Below are 15,578 nucleotides of genomic sequence, written 5' to 3'. Positions count from 1 at the left end.
TAGAACAGACAGGTGAATCAAATATCGGGCAAAATATAGCACCACCTGAAGAGCCTCGTAGAAGTGAAAGAGCCCGAACATTAACAGAAAAAGGAAAAGAGTTTCAGAAAGAGCAAATCAAAGGGCTATTGCTTCGCTTTGACAGCAAATATGAACGATGGAAAGCTCTGATTAAGGTAGCTAAAAGATCTGTATTAAAACAGGATCCTAGTGACATCCTACAAGAACACATCACCAGTATTCAAAGGGAATTATCTGAGTTGAACATTGCTTATGATGATTACAGAAGAATTGATCAACCAGCCCATGACATGCGTCGCAAGATGGATAACTGCATCTCGATCACAAAGACTGTAGTACAAAATGCTCAATCTGAAATGCAGGGAACAGCGGAGGAGTTGATTTGGCCAGATAATAGTTCTGTATTCTCATCGTCAGCCTCCAGTGTTTCACTTCCTGCCTCTAATGGTTCTAAAGCTTCTTCTATTCACTCAAACGTATCTTCACTTAGAAGACAAGAAGCTGCTGCCGAGTATGCAGCTACACAGGCTGTACTGCAGATTATGGCTGAACAAGAGGGCCACGAAGAGAAACTGCAAAACCTTGAAGCTGAAGAGAGGTTGATCATTGCAGACCAAGAAGCAGCAGCATTAGCTCGTCGTCTTGAAGGAGAAAGGGAAGAAACTGAACGTAGGCTAGAAAGAGAGAAACAAGAGGCTGCTCTCTTAAAGAAACAGCAAGAAGAGAATGCTGCAAGAAGAAGGTCTGTAGAAAACCTAAAGAGAGAACTTGAGCGTTTGGAAAATTTGAAAAGGCTGAATGCAGCCAAAGCAAGGCTTCAAGTATATGATGAGAGTGAGCTCAGTCCAGCCCAAGGGAATGCTGCACAGAGCCTGGATCTACATAAGGTTATGCAGCCACTCAATCAGGTGAAGACTGAGGACCAGCACTCACAACCACCAAAGGATGCAGTGCTAACACATGTGCTCCACGATAGCACAGGAGAGCTCGTGAAGGTCTTAGCTGAGGCTATATCAGCAAATAGGCTACCCATTCCAGAGCCCACAGTTTTTAGTGGTGATCCACTCAAGTTTAATCATTGGAAGTCATCCTTCCAAACTCTTATTGAAAAGAAAAACATTCCAAGCTCGGAGAAAATATTCTTCCTCCAGAAATATGTTGGAGGAGCAGCTAGAGAGGCATTAGAAGGTTATTTTCTGATTGGTTCAGATACTGCATATGTTGCTGCATGGGAACTCCTCAATGAGCGATACGGCCAGCCTTTTATGATTGCCAAAGCCTGCCGAGACAAATTACATGCCTGGCCAAAGATAGCATCAAGAGAGAGCGCTGACTTAAGGAAATTTGTGGACTTTTTACGCAGTTGTGAATGTGCCATGGCTCACAATGAGAGTCTGCGTATTCTTGATGATGGCATTGAAAACCAAAAACTGACAGCCAAGTTGCCTGATTGGTTAAGCAGCAGATGGAACCGAAAAGCCACACAGTATCAGCTGGAGCATGGAAGGTTCCCAGATTTCAAGTATTTCGTAACTTTCCTGACTTTGGAGGCTAGTATTGCTTGTAACGGTGTGTTCACACCGAACGCGATGGACGCGAATAGAGCGTCAGGTTTACATGTAAAGTCAATGGAAAGGCGCGATGACGCGCGATTGCGGGTCCCGCGAAAATTCGGAAGCAGATTTGCGTCGCGAAAACGCCAAAACGCGTGAAACGCGCGTCAGTGTAGCGCGTCTGGCGCGTTTGACTCGCGAATAAAACCACGCGCGTGAGTTTTTGTGTTGCATTTTGTGCATACGCGCGTTTCGCGTCTACCGCTCGAGTTGGAAAAATCTGAACTCCAGCGTCAAATCGCGCCGCGACAACCAATCAGGAGCCTGGTGACGTGGCTGTTACCTAGGTCAAAGGGGCAGATCCAGCCAAAGCCTTTCATACTTCAATGGAGGGGAAGGCTAATCAATGCGGTAGCAAACAACTCGGAGCTGTACAACACCAGCTGCTTTCAGTACCGAGATAGGAATAAAAAGGACCGAGCTTGGAGGAAGATATGTGAAGAGATCGGGCAACCTGGTAAGTTCATTCATTTCTCTTTTGAAAGTTTTCACTGACCCGGGGAAGCCGCACAAAAGCTAGCAAGCCACCGCTATTTTCCCACTGACGTACAAATACCGTTCTGCTTTTATGCATGTTGTCATTTAGGAATATATTTTATTGTTTATTAATAAACAGCACACAGTGGTCCCGCTGTTCATCCGTCACTGCTTTGCTTTTTCGCTGATTTTTTTATTGCACAGTACAGCATTGCATTCTGCAGCCTGATTGACAAATCTCCTGCGCTTGCCAAATTTATCACGTTTGGTTTTGATAACCATCGCGTCCAATAGAAAAAACAGCACAAAAACACCCATAACTATGAGCCTCATTCGGAAATAGACACCTGCCCCGTGAGGGAAAAAGGCGCACGAAAGTGGCGGGCAGATGAAGACAAACCGCGGCATAATAATACTTTTACGTTTTGCAATCTACAAAGGTTTGCACTTTGAGAATCAATTGTGAGAACTGTGACCAGGGGCTAGTTATTCTGAGAACCCCTGCAATAAATGAGGGACCACTGTCTACTCTATGATTATTATATTCAACCTGTTAACATTTAATACTGTATTGATAGAACGAACTGATTCTGCAGCAGAGCATCCCCAGTCCCTGAGCTCCTGCTGCTGCACCCACAGATATGTACAGCAAGCACTGATACCTTTTTAGTCGGTGGGATTCCCTTGTGATCACCTTTACTAAATATCTACAACCAATCTGATTATATCCTGTTATTGTTTTTTTTGTTTTTTTTCAATGTTGAAATTAAAATCTAGTAGCAGCCTTCTCATTTCTTTGTGTTTTGTGCTGTTTTACAGGCCCACAGAGGAGGACGGCTCCGAGGCAGATGAGGGACGGGTCCCAGGACGGTCCATCGGCGGTGGAGCTGGCCATCCTGGAGTCCCTGAAGAGGCCACACCAGTCTCCAATGGAGCATTTCCTCCTCAGCCTTGTTCCTGCTCTGGAGAGCAGCTGGTCCTTTTTATTCCTGTCTCTCTGTAAATTCTTATATTTTATATATTTATGTTTAATGTTTTTCTGTTTGAGACTTTTAATATTATTTCAAATAAATGTTTATAATGACTAATGTCTCAGTTCTACTACACAGCAAATGTTGGCACACAACTTGACACATGTAGAATTTATTTCATATTATACTAATGACAAAATATACTGATACAGTGGGATGCAGAAGTTTGGGCAACCTTGTTAATAGACATTATTTTCCTGTATAAATCGTTGGTTGTTACAATAAAAAATGTCAGTTAAATATCATACAGGAGACACACACAGTGATATTTGAGAAGTGAAAAGAAGTTCACTGGATTTACAGAAAGTGTGCAATAATTGTTTAAACAAAATCAAGCAGGTGCATCAATTTGGGCACCACAAAAAAGAAATGAAATGAATATTTAGTGTATATCAATGTGTGTGTCTCCTATATGATATATGGGGTGCCTTTGTCTGGATGTGCTTCCCATCCAGAGCTGCACAGCACAGAGGAAAGTTCCAGCGCTCCTGGAATCCCTCTGTGATGGAGCGCCAGTCTCCAGGTGAAGGCACAGCCATGAAGTCGTCCACTAGACAGTCCCAGATGGACGTCGCTGCCTGGGGGGTGATCTGGCTCACCGTGGACACACCGACTCTGAAACTGAACGCGATGGTCCTGAAGGAGTCCCCGGTGACAAGGAACCTGGACAAAATTGTTCAAAATCAGTATTATGTGTACTGCAGTTACAAAATACATTATTCAAATTCCAAAATACTTTTGTGATGTCAGATATAAATCACAAAACTTAAATCTTACATAAAACATTTTGTAATTATAAGGATAATTACAAAATCTATATTAGATCATATCTAAAACAGTTGTGTTTTGTTTTAACTTTAACATATCATAATTTGATTGGTAGCAACTTTTGCCACTACAGTGAGCCAATCACTCACAATTCCTAAACATGTCAATCAGGTAGGAATGAAGTAAGACATTAATAGAAATAAAGAGTTGTATGTTGACATGTAGCCCTTTCCTTGCTTAAATCATTAATATTTTTGAAAAATTAATCTGTGATAAGACAGCTTATCAAGATAGAACCATGTAACTAGAGATGAACCAAACTGTTCACAGTTTTATCTAACTCTGTTTTAATAAAGGCTGTGACCCCTGCTATAGAGTCTGACAGCTGCAGGGATTATATACAAATATTCAACTATCCCAGAATTAAACCAGGTCTAAATAAAAAGGAGTGAGTATCACTACAAAGGTTAACTCAGTGGTCCTAATGCTACAGTTTGATATCAGCAAACACCGAGCGCATACATTGATAGGACACCACAGCCATGCTATCTATGGAACGCCAGGACTGCCATAATGAATTAATTAAATACACCATTAAATAATTAATTAAATGTGTCAATAATTAATTAAAATTGGAATTAATTAATTAAATAAATAGTTATGACACATGTAATTAATTAATTATTGACACATTTAATTAATTATTTATGTATTTCACATTTTAATTAATTATTGACACATTTAATTAATTAATTATTGACACATTTAATTAATTATTTATGTATTTCACATTTTAATTAATTATTGACACATTTCATTAATTATTGAAACATTTAATTAATTATTTAATGATATATTTATTTATTTAATTTTGGCAGTCCTGACGCCTGGCTCTCGTCATGAAATAATTTTATCTGTCAGCCTCACCCATCAAACTCAGGGGGCGGGGTTAACGCTGATCGAGTCAAAACCATTGCTTTGGCCTGGTGGCCATTGTTTCTAGCACACAACAACCGGCATGTGGAAGCTAACAGAACTGAGCTTTGAAAAACCCTGTTTGTGTGTTACCAAATACCGTTTTAATATTTTTTTTAGCCGAGAATGTAGTGGTTTAATCTTCATGTGTCTGGTCGGTTTGTCAAGATACAGCCTCTTTGCAAAAGTGTTTCGATGATTTCGGAGATGTCTGCCCAGTCTCACGGCAAAGCGTGGGATAGACCCGCTCGCCTCGCAAGCAATCCCACCGACAAAGCGCAGGCCCCGGTACACAGCTGTAGTAACCCCCGCTGACTTCTTTTACTGAGGTTATATTTATCGATGTTTTATTTCCTGATGTTCTTATGTGTCCTACGTGTTTCAGTCGCCAATTCTGAATTATAACTAACATTAAAAACATGTTTAAGGAGGAGAGAGAGCAAATAAATCTGTTTAACATCTGATCTTTGGGTTTTTGTTCAGTAATCAGCGTGACCTGTGTATAAACACATAAAAGAGATAACGTTGGTGTTTCCGTCATGTAGTAACTGCTGGCTTTAACTGTACAAAGGTTGTTCGACACTATGAAACACATACAGACTTCATGATGTTCGGCTAATATTTTTATTGTGAATATTAATCATGCTGACCTCGCTCTGTACACCACGCAGCGAGGTCAGCATATCCACGATATCCTCAGCTCCATGAGTTAACACAAAGTTTCCCAGCTGACTATCTAACTGCCAACTATTCCAGAGACGTGAAAATATACAGCATAAAGAAAAGTGTAAGAGACTCAGCAGCAGATTAGAATAACAGTTATACATTTAATAAATCACCAAATGAATCCAAGAAACGAGCAAACCTGTTCCGACAATTTGAATTTGTATTCCCTCAGCTGCAGACTCGCTGCTGTTTAAATGTTTGAAAAGGAAGATTAGATATAAAAAACGTCAAACATAGACTCAGTCTGCCTTCACATTTGATATGAGGCCAGCACGTATAGTGGCCTCAGCAGGCTATTACTGAAATACACGTGCTATATCATAAACTATGATATAAACAGGGAGGTCCTATTAACATGTTTAGTTTTAAAGGACACCTTCCTGCCTTTAGTCTCATTCATGAGCAGTATTAGTTTTCTTCTAACATCCAGAAGTCTGCACAATGTGTTTCATAGTTTGTAACAAGCCTTTGACAGGTAAACATAACATGACCGAAAAAGCAAAAAAAAAAGAAAAAAAAAGAGAGAGAGTGTTGACATAAGAAGAGAAAATTCTCTCAATTATGGAGACAGACAAATGGTTCATTTATGTTTGATGTGTGTTTATTCCTCCCTAAATATCGTCGGTGAAGTTCGCCATGCATGTCAGATTTTCCTGCGCATTTTTATACCTCTGCCAACAGAGAGAGAGAAAAAATCACATTCTAACAGACAGCTGGTGCTTAGAATACAGTTGAATAACTATTAAAAAACAGATGATATTTAGATGATAGTTCAGTCTAACACATGTGCCAGTGAACCATTAAACGTCTGTGAAACTATGCAGTTATGAAACGTAACTTTAACCTCAGCCAAACCGATTTGCTCAGTTGTAAATAAAACAGCGAAGTAAACGTGACCCGACAGACAGAACCTGAGTGAATGAAGTCCAGCGTTTAACCACTGAGAGCTAAAACTCAGCTGAGGTTTCAAAGCTGTGTGCCGGTGATTGGACATCAGCCGCTGATGAAGCTGGCTCGCCTATAAAGTGCTCTGTAAGGAAACAAGCTCCAGCAGCTCTGCGCTCGGGGAAAACACTATATTTACTTATCTTGTGCAGAAAAATGCGCTGACATTGCGTTATATCGAGCACCGGCTGCCCAGTTAAACTGTGACTATCACCAGGTAACTAGGCGTGTTTCTTGAATTAGCAGCAGGTGTTAAACAGCTGACAGATGAGGAGGAGGATGCATGCAGGTAAACTGAGGGTCTGTTGAGCTGATCGCTGGTTTCGTGAGAAAAATGTCAGCTCGTTCTTTATGTTACAGAAGCACAGAGACACAAGACCAGGCGGAAAGAGACGATCGTTCGGTGAAAATGAGAATCTGCGAATGCAACATGTGGAACACGGAGAGTGGAATATGTAAACAAACCGGTTAACGTAACCCCCTCGGTGCACTCTGCATGCTAACTGTTAGCAGAGCTAGTGAAATCTCTGAAAACATCTGAGCACTTTTGCAAACATGTTCTATGTTGACAACCTGACCAGACATACGGCGCGACATTCGCGGCTAAAACACTGTTAAAAGTGTAGCTGGTGACAGAAAAACGGGGTATTTTAAAACTACACCACCACCATTGCTGCTTGTGATTTGATCTGCATTCTGGGATAACTGGCTGCCCCAAGTCTACACAAGCAATCGATTTTCTAGGATCGACCTGTTTTGACTTACTTTGCACGGCAACCAATCAAATGTTAGAGAAGCTGCATGGGCAGCGTTAACCCCGCCCCCTGAGTTTGATGGGTGAGGCTGACAGATAAAATTATTTCATGACGAGAGCCAGGCGTCAGGACTGCCAAAATGAAATAAATAAATATATCATTAAATAATTAATTAAATGTGTCAATAATTAATGAAATGTGTCAATAATTAATTAAAATGTGAAATACATAAATAATTAATTAAATGTGTCAATAATTAATTAATTACATGTGTCAATAATTAATTAAAATGTGAAATACATAAATAATTAATTAAATGTGTCAATAATTAATTAATTACATGTGTCATAACTATTTATTTAATTAATTAATTCCAATTTTAATTAATTATTGCCACATTTAATTAATTATTTAATGGTGTATTTAATTAATTCATTATGGCAGTCCTGGCGTTCCATAGCTATCATGCAAACACTGATAACAGCATAAATCGAATTAAATCGGGACTTGATGAGAGCTTCTGAGTATCACTAGAAATATTATAAAGAGTCGTCTCTGTACCACAGTTTGCTTTCAGTAAACACCGACAGCATTCACTGTTAGCATAGCACATCCATGTTAGCAGTGTATAACTGGATGGATTAGCATATTAGCACAGATATCAATAAAGGACTACCGTATTAAATAGTTTTACTAACCTCAGGCAGACGGACAGGCGCTCTGCAGGTGGGATTGAGCGCCTGTAGTTGGTGTCTAGGCGGGCGATGCTGGGACCGACGAGGGAAAGCAGGTCCTCAAACTGGCCGAGTGAATGACGGTGATAGCGCTGGAATCGGCCGTCATCCAGGCGCAGCTCCTGGAGCAAGTGGTGAAACTCACCAAACTGCTCATGCCTCTGGAGGACCTGATGGACCCAGGTACGGCGAGGACGTCTTTTACGCTGCTGCTCTGCTCTCCACAGTACATAGAGAAGGGAGACTCTCTCTTCAAGCGCTAGCTCGATAGCTGCCATCTTGCAAAGATACCGGTCTGGCACAACTCCCTCCCACATTCCTCCCACATTTCCGGTTCACGCGCGTCAAAATATCATATTTTGACGCGCGATGGATTTTTCTTGGACACGCGTTGAGACGCGAATGTACACGCGTCAAATTAGGGGCGTTTGGGGCGTTTTATTCGCGTCCATCGCGTTCGGTGTGAACACACCGTAACCCTGTTACATCTTACTATGCTTTGCGGCAAGGGGAGCCGGAAAGGACAAGATCTAAACCTCAGAATGTAGTGACCTCTAAGAACCAAGCAGCAAATGCAAGGATTTTTACAACTAACACCACTGAGAAGAGCATAAGCACATGTATGTTTTGTAAGAAAACAGGGCATGTCTTGCACAAGTGCCGTAGACTAACTGCAAGGCCAGTTGCTGACAGAGTGAAGTTCATACAAGGTGAGAAACTGTGCTTTGGCTGTTTGAGTCCTGGCCATCAATCCAAGCATTGCAGCAACCGGATGGTCTGCGACACCTGCTCAAAGCGCCACCCCACATGCTTACATGAGGGTCGCTCAAAGCAAAAGGAAAATGACGAGACAAGTTGCAGTAAAGAAAGAAAGCCACAATCGCCGCAAGACACCACTCACGAAACCACATCCAATAGAGTTGTGCATGATGGTAACAGTGCTCAGACTTCAGCAATAGTTCCTGTTTATGCATCAATGCCAAGTGATTCAAACAAAGAAGTCCTTGTCTATGCTCTGTTAGATTCACAAAGTGATTCTTCATTCATTCTTGAAGAAGTGGTAGATGCTCTTGATGTTAATGCAGAGCCAGTCAAGTTGAAGCTGTCTACAATGTCTTCCAAGGAGACAATTGTACCATGCAAAAGACTCAAAGGTCTACAAATAAGAGGGTTATCTTCTTCTAAGAAGATCACAGTGCCAACGGTCTACACTCGTGAATTCATACCTGTCAATCGTACACACATTCCAACACCAGAGACTGCAAAGGCATGGCCTCATTTAGAGCATCTTGCGGAACACATTGCCCCGCCGAAGAAATGTGAAATCGGTCTTCTTATCGGGTATAACTGTCCACAAGCACTAATGCCTAGAGAAGTTGTATGTGGTGAGGACAACCAGCCCTTCGCACAGAAAACTGACGTAGGCTGGAGCATAGTGAGCTATGGTGATCCAGGTGAACACTACAGTGATGCAATAGGAGTAAGTCACCGCATCATTGTAAAGCAAGTGACCCCTGAACCCAAAGTAACAAGTAAGTTGAAGAGCGAAGTTCATTATGTTTGCAAAACAAGAATTAAGGAGATGACTGCTCCAGAAGACATACTTAAGGTGCTGGAATCTGACTTCAGTGAAAGGCTTGGAGAAGAGACAAATCTCTCGCAAGAAGATCTCCGGTTTTTGACTAAAATGAAAGAAGAAATTAAGCACAAAGAAGACGGACATCTTGAAATGCCTCTGCCTTTTAAACAGAGCAGGCCAGAGCTACCAAATAACAAGCCAAGTGCTGTTCAACGCCTCATGTGCTTGGAAAAGAAGCTCAAGAGAGACCAGAAATATCGGAGAGACTACATGAACTTCATGGAAGACATTATCAGTCGTGGTGAAGCAGAAAAGGTCCCAGAAAAAGAGCTTGATAAACGATCAGCTTGGTATATTCCCCACCATGGCGTATACCACCCTCAAAAGCCAGAGAAACTGCGAGTGGTCTTTGATTGCTCGGCAAGATTTCAAGACATGTCATTGAATGACTACCTTCTTACAGGGCCAGAGCTCACAAACACCTTGGTGGGAGTTCTTTGTAGATTTCGAAAGGGCCCAGTCGCTATTATGTGTGATGTGGAACGAATGTTTCATCAATTCCATGTAAAGCCTGAAGACCAAGACTACTTGAGGTTCTTATGGTGGGAGAATGGTGATCTTGAGTCTCCGCCATCAGTTTTTCGGATGAAAGTCCATTTGTTTGGAGCAGCTTCCTCACCTGGCTGTGCCAATTTTGGACTTAAACATCTAGCCACAGAAGGTCAAGATCGATTTAACCAAAGCACTGTCAAGTTCATCCGAAGAAATTTTTATGTTGATGATGGACTGGTGAGTGTAAGGTCTGATGCTGAGGCAATCAAGCTGATCAAGGAAGCAAGAGAGCTTTGCAGCACAGGCAAGCTTAGACTACACAAGTTCATTTCCAACAGCAAGAAGGTATTGGAGTCAATACCAAAGGAAGAGTGTGCAGACAGTGTCAAAGAACTGGACATAGATTTAGGGGAGCCACTCCTAGAAAGAGCACTGGGCGTGCAATGGTGCGTATCCTCTGATGACTTTCAGTTCAGAGTAACTGTCAAGAAACACCCAATGACGAGAAGGGGAGTGCTATCCACAGTAGCTTCCATCTACGATCCTTTGGGTTTCGTAGCACCGTTTGTTTTGCGTGGGAAGTTGATCTTGCAACAGTTGAGTCGAGAGAAAGCTAGTTGGGATGAACCACTTTCAGAGGAGTGCAGATCACAGTGGCAGTCATGGTTACAAGACCTCCATAACTTGTGTCAAGTAAAGATTAAGAGGTGCTACATACCAGCAAGCTTCATAGATGTCAAGCAGTACGAGTTACATCACTTCTCAGATGCTAGCTTCACAGGTTATGGGGAGTGCACTTATCTAAGAGCAGTGGACTCTAATGGCAGCGTACACTGCTCACTTGTCATGGGGAAAGCACGTGTTGCCCCCACTAAGGTCACAACAGTTCCAAGGCTTGAGTTGTCTGCAGCAGTGGTTGCTGCGAAGATGGGTGCCATCTTAAAACATGAGCTCGAAATAGACAACCTTAAGGAATATTATTGGACTGATTCAAAGGTTGTTCTCGGGTACATTAAAAATGATGCCAGACGCTTTCATGTTTTCGTGGCAAATAGGATCCAGAGAATCAAAGCCACCACAGATGTCAACCAGTGGTATCATGTGCAGTCCGAAGACAATCCGGCGGACCATGCTTCGAGAGGGTTATCGGCAGATCGGCTCGTTGCTTCAAATTGGTTCACTGGCCCAGACTTTCTGTGGGAAAGGGAGCTACCCACAAGAGATGCTAAGGTGGGAGAGGTTAGTGATACTGATCCAGAACTTCGAAGGGCTCAGGTGCTCAACACCAGCGCAAGGATAAATAGAACATTGTTGGACCGCCTGACTAAGTTTTCTGACTGGAAAAGAGTTGTTAAGGCTATTGCTTGTCTTAAACGTCATGCTAAGCAAGTTAAGGGTCTTAGTCCCAAACTCAATGGAAGTACAAGTGTTGAGGAAAGACAACAAGCTGAACTTTTCCTAATCAGATTGGTCCAAACAGAAGTATTCAGCAGTGAAATCAAGAATTTACAGCAATCCAAGGACGTAAAATCCAAAGACAAAGCAAACAAGCTATGCAAATTAAGTCCATTTTTGGATGAGCAGGGTGTGCTGAGAGTAGGCGGACGCTTAACAAGAAGTGATCTTCATACACATGTTAAACATCCTGCTATTCTGCCAAAAACAAGTCACGTGTCTTCTTTATTGATCAAGCATTATCATGAGAAAGTACAGCATCAAGGAAGAGGTATGACTGTAAATGAGTTGCGATCTAATGGGATATGGGTCATTGGATGCAGCAGTGCAGTTGCCTCACATATCTTTAAGTGCGTCACATGCAGAAAGTATAGAAGGAACATACAAGATCCAAAAATGGCAGACTTGCCAGAGGACAGAATGGAAATGACCCCTCCATTCACATATTGTGGCATGGATTGCTTTGGACCATTCTATGTGAGGGATGCAAGAAAGGAACTGAAGAAGTATGGTCTTCTCTTCACTTGTATGTGTTGCAGAGCTGTACATATCGAAATGCTTGATGACCTCAGTTCAGATGCCTTCATCAATGCATTGCGCGTATTCATTGCAATACGTGGGAATGTAAGGCAGTTGAGATGTGATCAAGGTACCAACTTTGTGGGTGCAAAAAGAGAGTTCATGGACTCAATGAAGAACTGGGATCATGAGCAGGTGAAGGAATATGGCTGTGAGTTTGTAATGAATCCCCCATCATCAAGCCATATGGGAGGAATTTGGGAGAGGCAAATAAGGACAATCAGAAGTGTTCTAACAGCAATTCTTGATCAGTCTGCTAAAAGACTTGACACCGCCTCACTTAGGACTTTTTTGTATGAAGTGATGGCTATTATAAATAGCAGACTGCTGACAACAGAGCACCTGAATGATCCAACAAGTCTTGAACCGCTCACACCAAATCACATTCTTCTGATGAAGTCTAACATCATATTGCCACCTCCGGGTCAGTTCGTGAGTCAAGATTTATACCTGCGTAAGAGATGGCGTCAGGTGCAGTTCTTGGCGAATGAGTTTTGGACAAGGTGGAGGAGGGAGTACCTTCTTAATCTCCAGCAAAGACAGATATGGCATGGGGATAAAAGGAACACCAATGTCAATGACATTGTTATTCTTCAAGAGGACAGTGCTCCGCGAAATCACTGGAGACTAGCAAGAGTCACGGAGGTGTACCCCAGCTCTGATGGAAGGGTCAGAAAGGTAAAGCTGTTGGTTAGTAACTCAACTTTGGACAAACAGGGAAAATGCACAACTAGGCCAGTTTATCTTGAAAGGCCAGTGCAAAAAATAGTACTACTTGTTGAAGCAGAATAAGCATGTGTTAAACTAAATGCTTATAACTTGAAGATGCAAATCTGTAAAGAAATCTCAAGTTGAGATTTGGTGGGAGTTTAACTGCCATAAATGTAAATTATGGCAGTTTGTTTAATTTATTGTGTTCATTTATGTTATTTATTTTCTTTATTTATTGTTCCTTTTGGGGTAGGAACTAAGGTTCATTCTGTGTTGCACACAGGCCTTTTTAAGTGACGTAAAGGGAAGTAAAAAGCATGTGCAAGAAGCTAAGTTAATAAGTTAACTAAGGCAGAAGAAGGAATAAATAAGCAGTTTAAAGTAAAAGAAAGCTGCAAAGAAGAAGAAATTGGGAATTATTTTTGTTAAGTTTTGTTCCTGAAGCGGACTCATTCCCTCACGGTTACGTGCAGCCAGCGAGGTACGTTAACTGTGTTTGTTTATCGCGTATTTGTTAACTTGGGTTTAAATGTTTATTTGTAATATTTATGTTGGTCATTCTGTACTTTTATGTAATAACAGTTTGATGGTGGATTTTATGGTGTTTCTGAGGAGAAGTGTGACAGAAGAATAAATCCATCTGTGAATGAAGAACCGTGGTGTCGTGTATTAACTGGAGGGAGTGATAGAAATTAGTAACAGGTGCACTGGAGGAAGCAACAGTGAGACAGTAGTCTGACTGATTTGGCAAGGCTAAGTGTCACTGCTGGGAGCATGAGGTAATACATGGACCATACATAGGTTGCACAGGTAGCCCAGGTCCTCCAGGATGGCACATTATACGTGCCATTGCCAGGTCTGCAGTCTTTCCCAGCAGTGTCAAGATCATGGAAGTGATTCCAGGAGATAGACAGTTACTCTGGGAGAGCTGGACAAGGTCTTAGAAGGTCCTTAATCAATCAGAAGGACTGCAGCATCTGCTCTTTTGTGCAAGGAGGAACAGGATGAGCACTGCCAGAGCTCTACAAAAGGACCTCCAGCAGGCCACTGGTGTAAATATCTTTGACCAAGCAATCAGTAAAAGACTTCACGAGGGTGACCTAAAGAACTGGCGTGCTCTTGTAGGCACTGTGCTAACTGCCGGACTCTGTGGAGTCTCACTGGCACTTCCCATAGAATATCAGGCTTAGCAGGTTCACCACTGCTGCCCTGTACTTCACACTGAGCACATGTGACATTTGTGAATGGATCTGGAGAAGCTATAACATCGTTCAGCATAACTGCTTTGGTGGTGTATCAATGATGGTCTGGAGAGGCATATCCATCTAAGTTCTATAGGCAAGGTAATGGTATGCTGACTGCCATTAGTTCTCAGGATGAAATCCTGATCCTATGCAGGTGTAATGGGTTCTGGGGTCCTCCTGGTGCACAACATTGCCTGGCCTCATGTGGTAAAAATATGGAAGTAGGGACTTGAGGATCAAGGAGGTGATACCATTGACTGGCCCCCACACTAGCCAGGAGCTCAGTGACGCCCTGGATCAGATCTGGGAGGAAAACACATGCATGATTATGTTCTGATTTGTTGTCAAGGTGATCCTTTACGTTTTTTTTGAGCATCATATGTTTGAAACTCTGTATTGCTCATAGTATAAAAAATAGCAGGTGGCTTGACAATACATTGTTAATCATCAGGAAAATGGCACAGGTGTGCTCCAAATCATAAATTGGGAAGTAAATGTCCAAGATCAGTGTGTTAGTGGATGCTTTGCTACTGCCAGAGGGAGGCGATCAACAGAATGTGAAGACCACAACATTAACATCACAAATAAACGAACCTCGTCTAACACAATTTACAGACTGCCCACATCACAGCTACTCCAGAAACGTGTGGAAAACCACACGGGCTTATATAACAGGTGAGGTCTGGTATTGGCCCAATGACAAACCAAACATTATTTTACTCATTATCCCTGCATGTGTCAAAAGTCATGGTGGTACAACAGCAACACTAGTTTACAAAGAGTTTCCAAATTTATTCTCAAAATTTTTTGCAATTCTTGTTTTATGCAACTAACAATCCTGGGACAGGTATTCAGACTAGAGGCACACCAGGATAGGCCTTTTGATCAACTACAAATAATAATAATAATAATAATAATAATAATAATAATAATAATGACTATTTATTTAATAAAACAGGGTTAGAAAGTGCTTCACAGTTCAAATAAAAACCACATATTGAGGATAAGTGTGCATGTTAAATCAAACACACATAATCAGCCATAACGACAGACATTCACACAAACATGCACGTGTGCTTTCAAACTATGGCAGCAAATGAAGGGGGATGGATTAAGGAAATGATAACTTATAAAAATGAGTTTTCAGCATTCACTTAAAACAAATAACAGAGTCAGCCAACCTGACTGGCTGAGCAAGGCTGTTTCACAGTTTGAGTGTCACACCCTCAAAGGCACTATCACCTCTGGTTTTAAATGGGCTTCAGTGAGCTTGTACAATGTGAAGGTATAAGATATTATTGTATTTTATAATATTGCATGGTGTTTGTTGATATGATCTCAAAATGGGTGGAGGTTTTTCTTTTAGAAATCAGGATGCAGGTGGAGTGGCCAGTGCCTTCTTGAGAGAAATTT

General features: G+C 41.7%; 1 protein-coding gene across 2 annotated transcripts in view; it reads left to right on the top strand.

Moving 5' to 3' along the window:
• The window catches only part of hykk.2 (hydroxylysine kinase, tandem duplicate 2), a 42,303-nt gene that overhangs the window by 1,061 nt on the left and 25,664 nt on the right, over positions 1-15,578 (top strand). Inside the window, exon 1 of one of the 2 annotated variants that reach the window (XM_085372613.1) lies at positions 13,125-13,402. The exons of the other annotated variant lie outside the window; for it this stretch is intronic. The gene's annotated coding sequence lies outside the window, so the exon portion shown is untranslated. Of the gene's footprint in view, positions 1-13,124; positions 13,403-15,578 lie in introns of those variants that run through there. 2 annotated transcript variants of the gene reach the window in all.

The sequence above is a fragment of the Diplotaxodon limnothrissa genome, linkage group LG15 (genome assembly GCF_057381915.1).
Source record: "Diplotaxodon limnothrissa isolate DT_005_m linkage group LG15, D_limnothrissa_male_GT1.1, whole genome shotgun sequence".
In the NCBI taxonomy this organism is placed as follows: domain Eukaryota; kingdom Metazoa; phylum Chordata; class Actinopteri; order Cichliformes; family Cichlidae; genus Diplotaxodon; species Diplotaxodon limnothrissa.
Note: the sequence above shows the minus strand (reverse complement) of the source record. Positions and strands in the feature narration are given on the sequence as shown.